Genomic DNA, 16,440 nt, shown 5'->3' on the forward strand with positions numbered 1-16,440 from the left:
CAAAGTATTGTGCTCACAATGTTTGTACTTTTAAGAGCGAATATATGAATGACTGAATGATGAGACTATCTACAACCTTTTTTTTACTACAGCTGATACCAGGGACGATGCAAGGAGGCTCAGGAGGAACAGCAGAGTTGGGTCAGAGCAGGATGTGTTAAGAGGGAGGATGATATTTGGGTTTCAATTGATGGATGACCAGTGTTGGCAAATAGTCTGGTACTTCCTTTGGTTAGACATTTCCACGGTTCAGCTCATGTTGATAGGGGCGCTATGATGAGGTTGTTCAGACAGACCTGGTTTACTCCTAAGTTCAGATTGATGGCTAAAGTGCTGTGTCATAGGTGCATTGTGTGTCAACAGTACAATGTTGGGAAGAGAACTGCAGTCACACTAAGTCATATAGGAAGATCAGGCGGGCCTTTTAAGGGGATGCAGTTAGACTTCATCATGATGCCTGTGTGCAATGGGTTGAGGTATGTTTTGGTTACTGTGTGCATCTTTTCCCGCTGGGTTGAGGCTTACCCGACTATAAGAAATGATAGTCTCACTGTTGCAAAATTGCTGTTAAGGGAGCTCATACCTATTTAACTTCCTGATTTCTTTAGAATCGGACCACAGGACTTATTTCAGTAATGAGGTCCTCAAATTGTTGCATGTGGCATTTCAAATAGAACAGAGACTACATTGCAGCTATAGACCTGAGGCTTCGGGACTTGTGGAGCAGGTGAATGGCACGCTGGAATCTGGATGACAAAAGTGTGTGCTTCATCATCTTTGAAATGTTCTGATGCTTTGCCTCTTGTGGTGATGAGTCTTTGGAGTGTATCTGATCGAAATACTAGATTGTCTCTCCACAATTTCATTATGAAGAGAGCGATGAGATTACCAGCAAATACTGCAAGTGCATTTGTGAACAATACAGATGATATTGTCCTCAATTATTGCAAAGGACTAGCTAACCTGGTGCATTCTGTGTCTCATCAGGTTGGAGCAGCTACAGCCTCTTCACATCAGGAACAGTGCCATGACCTCAGGCCAGGCAACATTATCCTGATGAAGAAACATGTAAGGAAGATATGTTTGGAGCCACATTGGTGCTGGCCTTACCAAGTCATCTTGGTCACCATGACTGCTGTGAAATGTGGAGGTCCACCCAACTGGATTCATGCTTCCTATACTCACAGAGTAGAATGTCCTCTTGGTGTGATAGCACCTGTTCCAAAAGAACTGGTAGTAAAAGAAAGATGACAGGAGCAGGTTAGTCAAGCTGTTGTGGACCAAACTGAGCATAAAACAGCACTTGATAAGTCTGAGGGGGTTCTTGAACAAGCCTCAAACGAAACTGAAGCAGAACCAGCTGAATCTTGTCCTATGGTAGTGAATGAGTTGAACTCAGAATCAGACCCTGATGAAAGACCGAGTTCTGTAAGAAAGCAAGTGGAAGCTGGAGGCTGATGGTCCAGAAGACGTGAAACAGAAAGTGAGTCTGCCTAAAAAACATGTGCCCAGACCGTTGATGAGGGAACTGAGAATTCTGGCTCGAGTGAAAGTGTGGACAAGGAAAATCAAGGAGAACGAAAGTTCCCAATCAGAGGTACTCTTCACCAGAATGGACCTACTTTCCAGATGACGTAGATAAAGAGTTCAGGGAATATTGGAGTCAACATGCAAATTTGGCTGAACTGCCAGGAACTGAACATGGTAGGTGAACTACACCATCATTTTTCATTGTTATTGATGCGTCTGATCTGTGTGATCATTATAGACATTTATATTGATTGGGATAAGGATTTGTGAATGGTACCTAGGTCCGCGTGGAAGAAGAGAGAGGGTTGTCATTTAGAAGAACACAGAATAGGGCTAGGGAAGTCTTATGTATGTTGTTAATGAATATTTGAACTTTGTTTGCTGTTTGCATTTGTGAAACCAACAAAGAGATAATTCTGCTGTTGCTTTTTAATCTATAGTAGATCTGGGTTTGGGGAAGTAATAGAGCCAGATCAGAGAAGTAGAAGTAGGTACATAGTAGGTGACTTATCGCTTGTTTTCCTTGTAGTAGTAGCGGTGTTGCTGATATGAGCATTTCCCCCTATACCTTTTGTAGAGAGAGAGTTACCCCAAGTATTTCTTCGCAAACATTAAGCCCTAAAGATAATAGCCTCTATATGTTAGATGAGGAAGCTTTACACTTAGCTGAGTCGAGAGGAGGTTATTCTGAAAATGTATATTTTAGGTTATTGTATGAATATATTAACACAATGAATGCTAGGGATTATTGCATCTGCACACAGTTACCTGCTTCTGTGTCAGAGGGCATTACATACCACCATATTCTATTGACTTATGGGACTTCTTGTAGTCTTTTATTGAGCATATTTTACAATCAGGGAAATTTTCAATATTATTTTTCCAATTATGACCTGGTGTTACCAGAAGTACCTTTGTTTAAGCAACTGAACAAGAACCCCTTTTTTTTAAGTTGCAGAAATAGCAGGGAAATATTTTGTATCACTAAAGCCTATAGATACTGCATGTGCACACAGACACAATCTGACCTGTTCCATGACTGAGATAGAAAAGACATTTTTAAATCTAGTGGAAGATAGAAGAAAGGAATTAGTATTCAGATCCAAAACAAATAAAGATCTTAGAGCACTAGACAGGTGGAAAAAGAAGGGGATCAAGCATTAAGGGCAAGGGAATTTACCAGTTTTAACTTTAGATTGGCAACACTAAGGGAAACTATGTGTGAACATTGATCAGAGTTACAAGACCAGTTGTTTATAGGGCAGAGTGATTGTGAACATATGTTAGAGGCAAGAGTGAATTCTTCCTGGATGGGAAGGATCATGTGATTCCTGGAGTGTATTTTATCTGTGGACAGCATGGTTATTTTTAATTGTCGAAAAGGTGGCATGGTACGTGTTATTTAGCAATAGTGTTCCCAAAGATCAATCATGTGTAACATCTTGAGGATTCTGGGGGTCATTCTGACCCTGGCGGTCTATGACCGCCAGGGTCGCGGATGACTGAAGCACCGCCAACAGGCTGGCGGTGCTTCAAAGCCCATTCCGACCGCGGCGGTAAAGCCACGGTCGGAAAACCGGGTCCGGCGGTTTCCCGCCGGATTTCCCCCGGCTGTGCAAATCCGCCAGGGCAGCGCTGCAAGCAGCGCTGCCCAGGGGATTCTGACCCCTTCCCGCCAGCCTGTTTCTGGCGGTTTTTACCGCCAGGAACAGGCTGGCGGGAACGGGTGTCCTGGGGCCCCCTAACAGGGCCCCAGCCTGCTTTTCACTGTCTGCCTAGCAGACAGTGAAAAGCGTGACGGGTGCAACTGCACCCGTCGCACACCTGCAACACCGCCGGCTCCATTCGGAGCCGGCTTCAGTGTTGCAGGCCGCCTTCCCGCTGGGCCGGCGGGAAGGTCGGAATGGCCCCAGCGGTCTTTCGACAGCGGAGCGGCCATATGGCGGTTCCCGCCAGGCGGGCGGCGCCCGCCGCCCGCCGGGGTCAGAATGACCCCCTCTGTGTGAAAACAAAAACTAGAACTAGTCGAGGAGCTAGTGCTGCAGAAATAGAGGGAGATATTTTTGGTGCATTGAATCCATCTGTAGGGGTGATTTTGAAAGACCTGAAGATTAGAAAGTTGTCTACAATAGTGGACAAATTGGTTAGTAGCAGAGCAAATTATTTGTTGCTTGTGTACACAGAGATGGTAGTGATGGTTTTGCAAAATAGTCTTGTGTTAGGTTTACTGTTCCCAAAAGAGGGCAGACTCTGCAGGATGCTAAAGGTTCAGCAATGTTGTACTTACATTCTGGATAAAAGTAAGGATTTGCAGAAGTATATCAGGACTATTTCAGTATTGATGAAGGATTTGAAGGAGCTGGAAGTGACAGGTGCATGGGAAGCAAATGGAGATGGATTTTCTGCCATAGGCCAGTGGCTTGGGAACATGGGAAGTGGAACTGTAGGCTTCGTTCCAAAGCCATTATTGGTCAGTGCATAATTGCAATAGTTCTGTTGGTAGGATGTCAGTTTTTCCTGAAAGTGAAAATTCACCAGGGAAGAAAAAGGAAAAGAGCAGAAGTTGAAATGGAAGACAGTTAATGTAAATATTATTAAATACTATGATGATATGAAATATCTAGAGAGGTCTAGACAAAAGCTGATGAAAACGACAAGGTTCTAGAGAGTCTCATTTGAGAAGAAAATGGGTTTGTGATTATTTAATACTTCATCAGAAAAGGGGTTGAGAGAGCATAACTTGGCTGTGCATTCCAGGAAGAGAAATGAAAAGCCATTGACAGCATATATAATGTGTGTTTAAAATGGATTCATGTAAACAAACAAACTGAAAGTCATGAACAGAAATGCATTTATGTAGAATGATCATATGCAAAAGATATTTTTGCATTAGTATTCCATGAGTGAATGTTATGATTTCCTAGTTTATCAACATTTTGATAGCTATTCGTCATCGAATTTACCTATGTGAAATACACCGATAACCATGTATTTGAATGTGCATTAAGGGTTATGCTAACTTGGCTGGAAATGAGGCCTGAAAATACTCTCTTTGTGTTTAATCTTCAATGTGAAAATGTAGCTCTTGCTGTGTTTTTCTTTGCTTGCAGGTGCATAAACAGAAGCCTTCTGTTAATGAAAAGCTTATTGTTAGTTATAGACAAGGGAGTATGAGGAGACAGGTTGCCAATGACGGGAGTTTTTGATGAGGAGCTGAGCAAGAGAATTCCTCTGGATTTCTAAAGACAAGAACAAATTCAAGGTCGTTCTGATGGTGGAACCAAGAGATGGAAGCCTAATTAAAACATACCATTCATAACTTTGCACGGACTAGGGAAAGTTACTGGGAGTGATGTCAACTATTTAAAGTTTGAGGGGATAAGAATCTTTTAGTTAGCTAGAGATTCAGACCCTTCTTGTCATTTGACTAGAGCGAACACTTAGAAACTTAGAGAGGAACAGGCCTCTGTTTCCTTATTGCTTAGCTGATGTGGCTTTATGCAATACAGATCTCTCTTTCTGAAACATTTTCTGGGGTTTCTGCAGTGCTGACACTTTGCTTTATTCCCAGCATTACAATGTAACTCATCCTAGGGTTCCCTGTAGCTTATTAGACTAGTTAGGTAGATGTAGGTTCAATGGTGAGGCAGGAGAACCAAAGCTTGAACTTGGAGCACCAGGTGTTATTCCTTATACTCTGTATTTTTGCTATAGAAGTCTTGGTTTGTTTGATGTTGGTGCATTTCAATTTTGTTCAATGCTTTAATTCGCCTACGGAAATTCTGTACTTGTACAGCATGTTTTTGAGGCCCATTTATATAAGTCTGACTTTGAATTTGTAATAAATCTTTAGAACTTTCTATTTGCCTCAGAGAGTCAATGTGTGACAAAATGGATTACACTGTAATTTTATGTTCAATGGTTTAATGTGTTTCTCTTCACCCCTCTTAACTCAGAAAAAGATTCATCTGGCCCAAGAAATCAGAAATAGTGCCAGATGTTAGATTAGATTAGGGAGAAAGCTGACAAAAGAACATGGTGTAACATCTTTCTCACTACTCACATCATACAACCAGATATATAAAGGAGTTCATGAACTTACCAGGTCTCTGCTGCTCCTACTCCTCCAGCTGAGCATGGAGGGTCAGCCAGGCTGTTCTCAGGACCCTCCTGTACAGGGGGCTGAGGCAGAGTGGGAATGGGAGGGCAGGCCTATTAAGTTCTCGGTCTTTATATGGGTCCAGCATTTCAGGTCCTCCCAGCGCTACAGCACATTCAGGGCTGGCAATTGTGCAATGTCTGCAATGTCTTGCCAGATTCTGTTGCGTGTTGCAATACTCCGTTGTTCCTCTGGGTCCCCATAAAGCTGAGGGTACTTATCAAATACCCCCTTAAATAGCATATTCAAGTATATTTCTCTGAAATAGGGTACCTTGTCCTCAAGTTCCCAGCCACATTGGGGACAAATTAGGTACACAGAGCAGCATGATGGAAGAGGATCTTGCTTTTAGGTGAGGATGGCTCAGAATGAATATAAAATACCTGCCAGAGGCTTCCTGTTATGAACTTCCTGCTGTTTATTTCCTGTTTGTCATTTCCTGTATAATATTGTTGGTTTCTGGCCTTACTGCAGAGTTTCCACTCCATGTACGGAGTTTATGCACTTTGGGCGGAGTCTCTGCCCTTGGGGCGGAGACTCTGCATTCAAGCCTGTAAACAAAGATTTACTATTAAAAATGACACACAGGCAGATAAAAGCAGGAAACTCAGTACATGCAGTTGCAGGCAGCCATTTCAAGGTTATTCTGAGCCATCTTCCCCACCAAGCAAGATCAGCTGCTATCATGCAGCTGAATTAAGCAGGGAAAATAATTAAGGGGCATATGTACGAGAGCATTGCATCATGTTTGCATCACACAAAGTAGTACATGCATGACACAAGGCTTGAAGTCAGATTTATGAAGCCACGAAAATCCACTTTGCATGGCTTTGTGTGGCCTCATTAATCTCAGTAGCACTATGCAGTGCTAGTCACTGTGTTGCGCTACTCTTCTCTGGGTAGGCGTTCCATGAGCGTTGTGGTGGGTGTTCCCATGCAACACTCATGGATTTTGACACATCCACAGATTTAGGAGACCATGTAAACCTGGGAATATGCCAAAACCTAATGCCTCCCCAGAGGAGGTGCAATGAGGAGAAATATCACTATTTCTCCTTGTTTTGTCTGCATTCAAAGTGTGCTGCCTTCTGCATCACACATAGAAAGAGGAAAAAGCCTCCCAGGATTGTTTATCTTTAGGAAGGTCCCCTTTCTGCATAAATACAATCCTGCATGAACGCAGGAACCCTTGCACCATGGTGCAAGGGTGCTTTTTGTTGGCACTGGGCTGCCCCTTGTCTACCAGCACGGGGGGAAGAACACGAATGTGCTGTATGCCTTAGATATGGTGAATTCCTGGCCTTCCCAAAAGTTGCAGTCCAGTGCAGCAAGGAGACTTGCTGTGCTGCACTGTGCCACTTTTTAGTAAATATGCCTTCAAGTTCCTAACACTGCCTGACACCCCCATGCCACATGTGTGTAAAGACCATTGTCCAAACTATAGTCTGCCACACAGCAAGCCTCATATAATCAAAGGGGAAGGTGTGCTTGTTTGTAGTATGGGCATTTCAAAAATCTAAGGTTGACATTTACTTGTGCAAATTTATGTTACACATACACCTGTAGGTTTCAAACTTGTACACGGTGCCAAACCTCAGTGACTCTATGCATAGGCATCATCCTTGTGACACTTGGTGCTGACAAAGTTTTCAGATGTCCATTGTCCAGGAATATCTCACAAATGCAGTGACATGTACTCCCCTAAGGCAATGGGGTCATTTGCTACTTAGACAACCCAAATCATTAAAATGGGCTTGAAATATGTAGCAGGGGCGTTTGTCTCTTGAAAACATCTGTTGTTCACAAACTATATGTATGGCTTATAGAGCAGTCTCAGGATGACACTGATGGACAGTGTCAAATGTCCACCAATCATTACTGACAACAGACTGTGCAACAACATAAAGTCTGTAAAACAACTAGTGGCTCAAGAGAAAAAGTGTCAACCAGCTGGTCACGCACCTGCATACCCTGCCCTCTGTTTGGTACAATGGCACTGTTCCCTGGGTACAGACCATGGGGAGGGTTCAGAGTTATGTGTAAGCCATGGACAACTTAAGAAACTAATGTTTATTCATAGATTAAGAATGGTATATTACATTCATAATTTGACCATGGAAGACATTACATCGCCTATGACTGTGGGTTAAATGTGAAAATGTTGAAAAGATGTTTTTTGAACTTGTGATGTTTTTTAACATTTTTGTAGTGGTGTGTGTTTTTGACAGAACATTTATCACTTCAATACACACCCTACACATACGCATATGTACCTACCCAATGCCTACATGTAGCTGTTTCATATTTTTAGTGATCTATTTTGTGCTGTTTTTTTTGTGTTCCGGGCCGAGTGTGGATTCTCCGCTCTGAGTGTGGACGTAAAGATGCTACTCATAACTTTACTTTGTGAATGCCAGAAGTCATAAACTTTGCTTTTTGGTCTAAGGTTGCCTTTTGTGAATCACCCCCCCCCCCCCCCACACCCCTGGTTTCTAGGACCAACATGGACATGATAGATGCAGGTAACAGTAGTTTACATCCATCCTAATACCATGTATTCAGTTTACTCCATATGATGACTAATTTGCTTAAAAAACAATGGTGCAGAACTAGGACCTATAGATTTTAATCTTGCTAAATTTTGCTTAGCTTTCAGAGACTTTATAAACAAAAAAAGAGCACTGGCTGATAATATGAAACGGGGGAAAGGTGCTGCCCACGGTGGACTGACACTGCTGGGATTGTCTTCCGTTGCCAGAGGACCAAGATGGGCAACTTCGAACTTATTGGTATCACTTTGAATGTATCAAAACCATACTGAATTTTAAAAAGGGGGCAATACATGTAGCTAAAAGAAGCCAACACTTCGCAGTAGTACTCTAGCTCCATCTAATATCGTATTTGCTTGGCCGCAATAATAATTAATTTGACAAATTACCATCAAAAGTGGTTCCCTTAAAAATAAATCATAAAATGCATCACCCATCAGTCTGACATATTTTGGTAATTATGTTTTTTTACATGATTCTTGATGAATATACACCGTAACATTGACATCCATAGTTCTCTCCAACACGTATTGCCAGATGTAGAAAAATCCAATTTTGCATTTCTTAAATAGGGACTTCACAGAAATTGCTATTTAAGAAATGCAAAACGCTATGTACAGAGATACTGATTCCTTAATAGTGATTAGAAAATCGGTATTAAGAAATCTCATTGCATTTTAGTTAATGGGCCGGTTTTGCATTTCCTAAAAAGTGATTTCTTATTAAGAAATGCAAAACTAGGGATGGCAAAGGGCAAAAGGCCTCCTTGGTGCACTACAAAAATAAGGGTGCACCTGTAGAGAACACATATGCGTAGGGGGTATGTGTGCGCTCTATTGCAATAAAAAAGAAGCACTTTGGGGTGCTTTGGAACCAGTTACCACCAACTTCAAGTTAGGGGTAATTGCATCTCCTAAATGCCAAATTTGCATTTAGGAAATGCTTTGGACATCAGAATAGGAGCTGCAAATAAGGTATTCCTATTTGCGGTTTCCTATTCTGGGAATCGCAAATTGCGATTTCTATGTGGTAGAAATCGCAATTTGCAATTCCTTAAGGGCCTTTGTACATAAAAAAGGCCAATTTGCACTTCTTAATGGCCAGAAATACCGATTCGGACTGTTAAGAAATGCCGTTAAGAAATGTAATGGAGTCTCTCAACGAGAGCTTTCGGGAGGGGGAGTGGCCTCAAGAGGACAGGATTCAGCTATGGTACATGGGGGGGGGGGAAATAGGATAAGGGTTAAATAGGGTGAGGTGGGAGGGACCGGCCTCTTCCGCGCCAGCCCATCGTGGGGTTGGAAGATTGGCCGGTCCTAGTAGGTAGGCGGGGAGGGTGTGTATACTTTACGCATCATGGCTCAGAGCCACGACGCTGCTGTGGTGCGGGCTGCGCTTCGCCTACTCGACGATCTGGCCGTGCCGATTTACTCAGGCCTTGTGTGTTAGACCAGGCCTGGGTCGGCATGACATGCCCGATGCGTGTGTCCTCCAGTGGCGTGGTGGCTGCTGTTGCTGCTTGCGGTTTGCCCGATCGTGCCAAACCAAATAGATTTACGGGGCGTGGACGCAGCACGGTCATCCCCCCAGACTCCAAACCGGGCCCTTTCCTGTTGGGGCCTGATCGGCCTGCAGTGGGGGGAGGGGTGGGGACTCTCGGCGATTACCCCGTATTGGGCCCTTCTGGACTGGGCAATGTGGGGTAAGCATGTGGCCCTCAAGGGGGCTAGGCGGGCATGGAGGCTGGCCCCTGTATGCAGGGCAGCTCCCCCCTATATCTCTCTGTGGGCAGGGAAGGGGCCAGGCTTGGCAGGGGCCCCTGGGAAAAAGAAGGCCAAAGGGGTGAGCAGACAGGGCCTGGGGGTTGGACTGGACAGGGCACTGGAGACTGGGGCCGAGGTGGGCAGAGAGGAGCTGAAGGGGACACCGAGGGCCCCCCAGGGCCATATTGGGGAGGCACCTCCTAGTGTTGCAGTAGGGCAGCACAAGGCACAGGACTGGTCTACAGTGGACATTGAGGCAAGGATCAGGGAACAGAGGAAGGTTGTCACGGAGATGGAAGAGAGGAGGGCCCAGCCTTGCAGGGACAAGGAGGACGCCCTAGAGAGAGAGCGGCAGCCCAAGAGGAAGGTGGGCAAGGAGGGGTCAGGGGACATGGTGGGACCTGGGACGTGGCAGGGTAGTTGGGATTGGGTTCCGCAGGAGTGGGAGAGTAGCCAGGAGGCTTGTGCGTCCACGGGGTCCAGCCATTTGAGGGGCACGAGTGGCACACGCGGCCATGGGAGGTGCGGAGAGTCCAAGCCAATAAAAGAGACTGGCAGGAAGAAGGTGGCACCAACGGGGTGCAATAAGGTCTTGGGGCGAAGGAATACAGAGGCCTTTGGCGGCCTTCTCTACACCGCAGGAACGTACAGGTCGCAAATATGGTGGACGCCATAAGTGACGTGCTCACGATGAGTGAAGTGATGCGATGGATGCGAAGGGTGATGAAGAGGAGTGTGAGATGGACGAAGAGGTGGTGGTGGTGGAACTTGATTATGAGGATGAGTCAGACGAATGGGAGGATGGGGAGATATGCGAAAGCGAGGTGAGAGGCGAACAAGGAAGGGGGAAAGGGCGCAAGAGTGGCACAACCCCTTCTTCAATTTCTGTCTGACAGCAGCAAAGGGAACGGTTCCCCGGGTTCAAGGTAACGGAGACTGGTGGTCTGTTTGGGGAGAGGGTCAAGTTACGGCTGTGACTAAAGCACACAAGTCCATAGGAGTAGGTGATCAATCCATACATGACATACCTGGCGCTGGTGCGGCCCAGGTTGGGGACGGTAAGCAGGTGGCAATACAGGATACGGCTCCTGCTGGTGACTTTGGGGGAACATCGACAAGAGACAGTAAGGAAGGTGATGACAAGGTCGGAGAGGGACATAAGAAGTGACTTCCTTATATGGGATGCCTTTAGGTTCCCATGTGGCTGACAAGACGAAGTCTAGGATTTGGCGACCCAAGTATGTTGATATTTTCAAACTACTCCATAGAGACATACAGACTAAGGAGTGCTCCAAGGAGGAGGAGTGGGAGCTAGCTCGACGGCCCAGGGTACCGATCACTATGGACAATTGGACCTCAGCTTTTTTGATATGTACCACTATCTATTGCGAGAAATTTCCCAACAGGGCCATTGCGCTTTTTAAATACATGGATATTATATGCAAGGCCCAAATGCATTTTGGGGGTTTCGCATGGTTGAGCTACGATGAAGCGTTTCGAACACTCGTCATCGTGAATCCCTAGAAACCCTGGGGGGATGTATATTCGGAATTATGGATGTAGTGGATGGCTTCATCACATACTGCAGCACCCACACATACTGTGAGACCGGTGGTGTACAAGCCCTTTCAGTCACGTCCCGCCCAAGCGGGGGGGTAACCTACAGCGACCCCAGAGACCTACTTCAGGGGCATGCTGGAACTTTAACAAGGGTTTCTGCTCAAGACATACTTGTAAATTCCAACATGAGTGCTCCAAATGCGGGGGAAGACACCTGGTCATGCAGTGCTTTTCGCTCACCAGTCCAGCAGAGCAGTGGTGAACAGCCAAGGGTAGAGGGATGCAAGGCGCTCCTACGCCACAGGGCCCCTATGCCAATTAGCCTGGATTTCTTGTTGCTGTGGCTGTGCATGTACCCGGACAGGGACATACTGTGCAAATTGGAGTGGGGTTTCAAGGAAGGTTTTCGGATAGGTTATCAAGGGCCGAGACAGAAGAGATGGGCGGACAATTTGCGGTCTGCCAAAGAAATGCCTAGGGTGGTAGCGGAAAAACTGTTGAAAGAAGTTGCAGGTCCATTCTTCAAATGGCCTCTGGAAACATTGATGATTTCACCTCTGGGTGTGGTGCCCAAAACAACTAAGGGTGAGTTTCATCTTATCCATCACTTGTCCTAGCCGGGCCAGAGGGGGCATTGGTGAATGAGTTCATCTCGCAGGAAGATACGAAGGTCGTATATGCTTCTGTGGACGACGCCATATGTCTCATTCAAGGGTGCGGTAGGGGGTCTGAGCTGGCAAAATGCAACATTAAAGCGGCTTTTTGGCTCCTGCCTATCCACCCTGAGGACTTTGCATTACTGGGCATGCAGCTAGATGGGGCGATCTATGTGGTCAGAGTACTTCCAATGGGCTGTGCCATTTCCTGCACACTTTTTGAGGCTTTTAGTATGTTCCTCCAATGGGTTTTTGTGAAAGTGTGTGGGCATCGGGATGTGACACATTACTTGGACGATTTGCTTTTGTGGGTAAAGCTGGCTCCCAGTCCTGTAAGATGGCTTTGCAAGTTTTCAAGGACTGGCACGGGAGATGGGGGTTCCTTTGGCTCCCGAAAAGACTGAGGGCCCCAGTTGTGTTTTGACATTTTTTGGGATTGAATTGGACACGGAAGCACTGGTAGTGCGATTGCTGGCGGGAAAGATGACAGAGATTTTGGATTTTTTGAGGTATGGTCCTTGCATAAGATCGATTTGCGCAAGGCACAACAGCTTCTGGGCTTCCTCAATTTTGCCTGGAGGGTAGTCGGGGGTAGAACATTTTGCAGGCCCCTGGGGCTAGCTATGTCAGGTGCCTCCCTCCACACCATAGGATTTGTGTGTTGGTGGGGCCACGAGAGGACATCAGAGTGTGGGAGACGTACTTAGCAAAGTTCAATGGGGTTTCTATGATTTTCCAAATCTTCTTGGATGCAGCCAGGGCCTCTGGCTTTGGTCTTTTTTGGGGCGTTCGGTGGTGTGTGGAGCAGTGGCCAGCACGTTGGATGACACAGGGCAGGAGTATTGCTTTTCTAGAATTCTTTCCCCTTTTGGCAGCATTGGCTGTGTGGGGAGATGAACTTGCCAATAGGACGGTAGTTTTTCACGTGGACAACATGATGTTTGTAGAAATGGTGAACAGACAAAGGGCTAAGGACTTGAGGGTGTTGTGTTTATTGATAAGTTTTAAGCTTAGATGTTTATCTTTAAATGTCATATTTAAGGCAGCACACATTCCTGGGGTGAACAATGCTATTGCAGATTCCCTGTCTCGTTCACAGTGGCAACGGTTTTGCAGTTTGGTGCCAGGAGCAGAGTGACACAAGACAGCGGTCCGAGCAAACATTTGGGAGTTGGGGGCATGATGATCATTGGGCTGGTGGAGATGTCATTAGCCGAATCAACTCGGAGGAGTTATCAACTGTCATGGCTGGAATTTCAGAGTTTTGAATGTTTGGATGGGGATTTTTGGGTGCAGAGTGATGACATGCTGCAATCTCGAACTTTTAATTTTGTTGTATTTCTGATACAAAAAGGGTTGTTGCCCGCAACGATTGGGGGCAAGTTGTCCGGCGTGTCTTTTTATGGTAAATTGTTTTGCAGTTGCGACCCGGCAAGGGATGATATTCTGGGTAGAATGTTGAAAGGTTGGGGTAGAGCTAGAGCGGGGACGGGCAAGGTGGCGAGGGAACCCATTACATTTGATCTATTGTTGGTATTGTTGCATGTGCTGCCGGTTTGTTGTACTGACCCTCGTTAGCTTGCGTTGTTTCGATTGTGCATGGTGTGGATGTTTTTTGGGGCATTTCGGTGTCTGAGCATTTGGGTAGGTATGTAGGTGTGAAAGAGGGTGAAATATGCCTGAGAGGGGGGCGCTTGGGCATATGGCTTAGAATCTCCAAGATGGATCAGTTGGGAAAGGGGAAGTGGGTGTGGTTGAAGAAAGATGGGGATACAGCTGCTTGTCCGGTTGTTGAGTGGATCAATTTTCGGTCTCAAAGGGCGAGTGGTGGGACCGGAGTTTTTAGCCAATGCGAGTGGCGAGAAGCTCACTGCATTCCAGTTGTTGGCTGTTTTGCGGATGGTGCTGAGAAGGATCGGGAAACAGGCCCAGTGCTATTGGACTCATTCTTTCAGAATAGGGGTGGCTATAGCTGCAGCTCATATAGATTGGAACTGGGCTGAGATTCGGCGAATTGGTAGGTGGAGATCTAGATGTTGCGAGCGTTATGTGAGGTCTTGACTTGTGGAGCAGGTACTGAGAAGTAGGACGGTGCGGGGGCTGGGAAAGAAGGGGGGATCTGTGGATGTTGTAGTAACATTTGTTCTTTTTACAGGTTGCGTGGCCAGCCTTAGGAGTGGGAAGATGGTCGCTTGGATGGTCGGTCATTCATTCCTCCATTGGGCGGCTAAATTTGTGGAAAGGCAGATCTAATGATGCTCATTGGGATTGCCAAGTAGCCGTCAGGAAGTATTGTGGTGGGGGAAGAGCAGAATGAGGTGGGGCAATTTGCTTCCTTTTCTAACATCAATGATGCCCACGTGGGGTTGTCTGGATCTGCTGTTACTGCACCTGGGGGAAAATGACTTGGTGAAACTTTCGGGACTCACCCTACTGCAACATATGGAACTGGATCTGGAGTTGCTTTGCCACAAGATGCACGGTACCTGCTTAGTATGGACTGTTAGTACCTAGGAGGAAGTGGAGGGGGGCACTGAAGAATGGGGCTATGGAGAGGGCTCGGAGGAAGCTCAATCTAGCAATGAGTGTCTTCTGCTGGGCGCATGGTATCAAGGTGCTGAAACCCGAGGACATTACAGAATAGAAGGTGGGCTATTCACGTCCGATAGTGTGCACCTACCCGAGTTGGGCAATACATATTACATTATGGAGCTTTGCTTACTTTTGGGGGATTTGTGGGTGGAAAGGATGTGGCTCAAGGAGAAGGCTAGATTTGTACAATGTTGCAGTAGGCTCGCTGGTGGGGCAGCAAAACGCAAAAGGGGATTGTGCTGAGTAGCAGTAGATGGGGAGGGTGGAGACTCAGATGGGGGGCTGGCCAACCTTCCAGGGGGGAGAAAGAAGCAGGTGAAGGATGATAGCATGGGGGATGCCCGAAGCAGGCAGGGGATGAAAGGAAAAGGGGGATGTGTGGGTGAATTGAAGTGGAAGATGGGTGAACGGAGGCAAATTGAGGGAATGAGTGAAAAGGAGGACAGGGGAGAAGTTTCAAAGGGGTTGGGGTTTAAAAGTTAGTTTGAAGTTCAGTACGTACAATGTTATGTATAAGAGGCAATCCTGTCCTAAATAAATGGCTTTTTACACTACGTAAACACTGTGTCACTGACTGTGTCCCGATGGAGGGCCCCGTGGAGAGCAGGCACAGTCTAGTCTCCTCACAGGAGCTTTCTGGAGGGGAAGTGGCATCAAGGGGACAGGATTGGGCTATGGTGCGTGGGGGTGGGAATAGAATAAGGGTTAAATAGGGTGAGGTGGGAGGGACGGCCTCTTCCGCGCCAGCCCATCACGCGGTCGGAAGATTGGCCACCCACCTGCCCTACATATGGAACGGTTTCAGGATGGGGGTGCTGTGTGGCTCGTGTGGGTTTAGGTGAATGCCAGTTATGGCAGGTTGCCGACAGGAGTTGTTCGGCAGTAGATGGGGGAGGGTGGAGAGTCAGATGTGGGCCTGGCTACCCTTCCGGGGGAGAAAGAAGCCGGTGAAGGATGATAGCATGGGGAATGCCCGAAGCAGGCAGGGGATGAAAGGAAAAGGGGAATGTGTGGGTGAATTGAAGTGGAAGATGGGTGAACGGAGGCAAATTGAGGAAATGAGTGAAAAGGGGGGAGAAGTTTTAAAGGGGTTGGGGTTGAAAAGTTGGTTTGAAGTTCAGTACGTACAATGTTATGTATAAGAGGCAGTCCTGTCCTAAATAAATGGCCTTTTACACTACCTAAACACTGTGGCCCTCATTCTGACCTTGGCGGGCGGCGGAGGCCGCCCGCCAAAGTCCCGCCGTCAGGTTACCGTTCCGCGGTCGAAAGACCGCAGCGGTAATTCTGACTTTCCCGCTGGGCTGGCGGGCGGTCGCCTTCAGACCGCCCGCCAGCCCAGCGGGAAAGAGGCTTCCACGATGAAGCCGGCTCGGAATCGAGCCGGCGGAGTGGAAGCTGCGCGACGGGTGCAGTTGCACCCGTCGCGTATTTCACTGTCTGCGCAGCAGACAGTGAAATACATTTAGGGGCCCTCTTACGGGGGCCCCTGCAATGCCCATGCCAGTGGCATGGGCACTGCAGGGGCCCCCAGGGGCCCCGCGACCCCCCCTACCGCCATCCGGATCCCGGCAGTTGGACCGCCGGGATCTGGATGGCGGTAGGGGGGGTCGGAATCCCCTCGGCGGCGC

This window comes from Pleurodeles waltl, chromosome 5 (genome assembly GCF_031143425.1).
Source record: "Pleurodeles waltl isolate 20211129_DDA chromosome 5, aPleWal1.hap1.20221129, whole genome shotgun sequence".
Classification (NCBI taxonomy): Eukaryota; Metazoa; Chordata; class Amphibia; order Caudata; family Salamandridae; genus Pleurodeles; species Pleurodeles waltl.